The sequence below is a fragment of the Spinacia oleracea genome, chromosome 1 (assembly GCF_020520425.1).
Source record: "Spinacia oleracea cultivar Varoflay chromosome 1, BTI_SOV_V1, whole genome shotgun sequence".
Classification (NCBI taxonomy): Eukaryota; Viridiplantae; Streptophyta; class Magnoliopsida; order Caryophyllales; family Amaranthaceae; genus Spinacia; species Spinacia oleracea.
Genome location: NC_079487.1, coordinates 81463344 through 81467898, shown reverse-complemented (window position 1 = coordinate 81467898; position 4555 = coordinate 81463344).

The window sequence follows — 4555 nt, the reverse complement described above, 5'->3', positions numbered from 1 at the left end:
ATGTTACCCCTACAAGTTCATTATTAAAATTAGTAATATTATAGTTGCCTCAAAAAGATTGTTTTAGCATTACAATGTTATTTTTTGGCATTAGTGAAGTCTAGGTAGCCTCCAAAAGTCTTTTCAACAATTATTGAACTAGTAAAATATATATTGCCATGCTAACTATCTTCTAAATATATGTTGCTAAATTCAGTAAAAAAAATCAAGACATGATACTGTTTTGGTCCCTCACGTTCTATTTTTACATCAAACATTCTATTTTTACAGCAAATAATAAAACTATATCAGTTGTGACCTATTACATCCTATTACATATCGATAATTTATATAAGAGGGTAAATATGATATAAATCAAGTTGTGACCTCATGTGACCCGTTATACTCGAACCATTTACAACCATTGGTCCGTGACCAATTTAAACGGATCCATTTACAACTACAAATCATTTAGGCAACTTGAATTTGTTGTAAATTTATTCAAACACTTCATCTTTGCTAAACTCAAACACAAAAGCCTAATCACAATTTAGAACCAATTTTCCTGTGAAGAAAATATGTGATTTGTAGTTGGATTTTGTTTTTCCCTTTTTGGTACATAAGCTATTTTATTAACCAAAAAACGAAGTCAGGTTTATACAAGCTCAACCAAACCTAGTCACGTAACAAACCGCAACCTTAATGAAATAAAGTTAGCCTACCAAAGCTAAACAAAGAAAATTACAACAACAAAAAAAAATGACCAAAAACTAGCAAAGTCAACTAACGTTAACTTTGGTCTAAACTAGTTTTTACAAACTAAAATTTCCACGGCTTCTACTATGCTTCAATCATCCTTTGCATCACTTTTAGTCCTTGCCAGCAAGTATTTGTGAAGTCATCCCACGTCACACCCCATCAGCAGCACCACTGTGCAGATTAATATGCAACAACTCATATCAGAAGGAAGCAGACAAACAGAACTGAATCAACAGCTATGCAGGGACTCTGCCAGCACCCCATCATCAGCAAAATTATGCAGACCAGAATGGCTAATGTTGTGCAAATCAGTATGCAATAGCACCGGTCAAGAAAGCAAATCAGCAGAACACATGATCCCATCAGAGTGTATATACTGTTGGTATAAACCAGGCAAAAGAGGATGTCAAAATTGCTGTTATTTAAGCTTCAGATAAGAGTAGAATAGTCATGCAACAAAGTGGTAACGTAAATAAGAGCTGATGCAACTAGCTCTTGTTCATGACTTATACACAAGTTTGATTTACTGCCAGACAGGTCCTACTTCTCTTTTGTGTGGGTGAAAATTGAGGAAGAATGTAATTCTTCACTTTGCTCAAAATATATTAGATACAATAATTCTCGGTATATCATACATATACATCATTCCTTTTGCAGCCCATAAGCCAATTTTCCCCTAGAGCACAACCACATAACCAAAAGCTCATAATAAGATTTAACTCTTTTTAAAAATGTTATACTTTGTTTTATCACCTAAGCGAAAGTACCTTACATTTCTCAAGTGCAAATATAGCTGCTTTATAATTCAGATGCACCCTGTAACTAGCTTCATTATTTTGAGAAATATAAAACATCATCTAAATCAACTATCAATTCCAGAGAATAACAAGTTGGTTCTAGAAGATGGAAACCAGGGGAAAGGTGGCTAATATGAATTTTTTGTGGTTTATTTCTTTGAATGGTTCCACAGAAGAAGTCTCGACAACAACATATTTGAAAGAAAGAATATATATTCAAAAACAAAATCAAACGAAAATATGGGAACATAAAATCAAAATGTGATATGCATGTTTCAAAAACAATGATTATCAAGTAGCTAATGAAGTTTGCGACCTAGTAACCAAGTTAATGTGATGAACCCACCTAACCACAAAGCTGTTCCTATTGTCTACAGCAGAAGGGTCAAGAAGAGGGCAGCAACAGACTAGCCTAGCAGCAGGACAAGAAGAGGTTGGTGGAGAGAACCGTTCCCACCTAACTACAAGACAAGCATCAGTTGAAGGAGTTGTACTTGACAGTAACACTAAGCAAATAAGTAGAGAAAAGATAGAGAGAGGACTTTGTGTATTCTCAAGAGTGTAATAGAGATTTGTTACATAAAGTCACTCTTTGGAAGATTGATAGCCTGAAGCTACTGTTTGTAACTTGGAACCAGTGTTTTACAATATACAGTAATCCAAATTCCTCCCTTTTCTATCTATTTGTGCATGTGAACCTTGGATAATTGGTGAGCAGGTGTTGGTTTCTTTCAGTTAACCAACTCAATTTGTCTAGAACACAAGACCATTAAGACAGTATACATGAAAGAACAAGGCAACAACGTGATAGATAATTCGAACGAGTATTTTCATTCGTTCAATATACTGCAATTGTCATAAAACTGTTCATAAAAACAATACCACAATATCCTATTCCTGCCTATTCTGAAATTACCCTACATAAATCCAAAATTCAGCAACCAGATAAGAAATTAAAAAAACAAAATGCAAGCAATTACATTTAAGTCTCGTTTTCCAATCACACGCGCTTAGCAAATTAAACACCAAAATCAAATGATTTAAGTTACAATCACAAGTGCGACAAAACAAAATTATGTACTGGGAAAGAACTAAATAAGAAAAAAACCAACCTTAATTAGAGAGAAGACGAATCTTGTAAAAAGGTGTAGCAACTTCAGTTTAAATTAGAACACTGTAAATTATACAGTACAATGTCAAAACCTAAATCTTCAACCCCAATAAATAAGTAAGACTAAATAAAATTATTTGAAATCAAATTTCTACCTTTACTCGTATTATCATCGAAGCAATTCTCAGAGTACTGAATCTGACCTATTTCTTCTTCAATCCCACTCTTTGATTAAACTCGAACGAAATCAAGATATTTCTCTATTAGGGGTTTTTCGCGATTGACCTGCATAATTAACCCAAATCAAATATCAAAATCAATAACTGAATACATCAATTATGAATTTCAGAATAAAGAAATGAAAATCGTGGAATCAATTTTCAATTTATTGAAAAAATTAGAGAGGGATCATACATACAGGGGAAGAGTTAAGAGAAAGAACATGAATGAGGCAAACTCGGCAAAGGTCTTCGATTGAGGGTTTCGGTTGGAGGATGCTGAATAAAGACATTCTTTATCAATTATCATCAATCAATGAGAAATTGTGGGAAATTTGAAGAATGCAAAATGCTGAGAGAGAATTAGGTTTGGTTTCTAATTAACGTCTGAGGTATGTTGAAATTTTTAAGTGAACCGACGGAGCATAAAAGGAAGAGAAGCCCGCTCTATTTTTTCGATCAACTTTTCAAAACAACCCGCGTACATTTAAATTTTAAATTTTTTTAATGGTTTAACTTTCAAAATAACCCGCATACATTTTAATTTTTAATTTTTAATTTTTAATTTTTTAATGGTTTAACGAGAATGTTTGTGATGTTGTCGTTAAATGGTGGTCATTAAATAGGGAAATTCTAGAAGTGTGATCATCTATCTCTCTTCTTATATGGCCACTTTATTAACCTAAAAACATTATTTACACCAGGTCTTAAATAAAGTGAAGTTTTTTCCAATGAACAATAAAAAAAAGGACAAAGGAAGTAATAAAGAATGCAATTGGGTTAAAAAGGAGAGAGAAACAATAAAGAATTAGTGGTCTCATGCCAAAAGTGGAAGTATTGCAAATATTATAAACAACAAGAACATGTATTTAAATCATCATAACTCACTATGGCGAAAAAATAATTCTCATAAGAGAAACTATCAAAATTTTAAAATCTACAAAATTCAATTACGAATAACAAAAATCAGCATAGCTTTCAAATCAATTGAAATTAACGAACAATACTGGAGAAAAAAATCACCCGAAAAATATGCGGACTTGTGATAATCTAAGCCCTTGAGATGAATGAAATTAAAATGAAACACCACCAGAGTTATCAAACCATTTTTTGTTGTTAACGAGTAAGAGCTCCCTAGCTAGGATCTCGAGTGAAAATTGAATTCAGAATTTGAGAGTGAATCAAGTTGAGTTCCTAAACCTAGATCAAGAAGAAATGGCGCTGAAGTGGGTAAGTGAAGAGGGAAATGAATTTTTTGAGTGAAATTCGCCTAATCGAAGGGGGGTAGTATAATTGGGTAGTAGTTTTGAGTGAAATTCGTGAAAAGAAGGCGGGTAGTCTAATTAGATTTTATTCGATCTCTATTATTCGAGCTTAATATGATAATTTAAAACTAATACGATTTTTAATATTATATTTATGATTTTTTCTTTATTTAGAAATGGTTGTATCATTTTAACTTTTTATATTTTTCAAAACATAACGTTGATTGTTAATATCTTATATACTTCTTCTGTTCCAGAAATATCGCACCATTTATTTTTTATACTATTCACACTACGACTTTGACCATTTTTTGTGATTCGTACGTATTTATTTAGGGTGAACATATACTACTTGTGGCCATCGTTTTTCTATTTGTTTATTACTCTCATGTCCAGACCAAAATCGATATGTCTAGATCATATCAG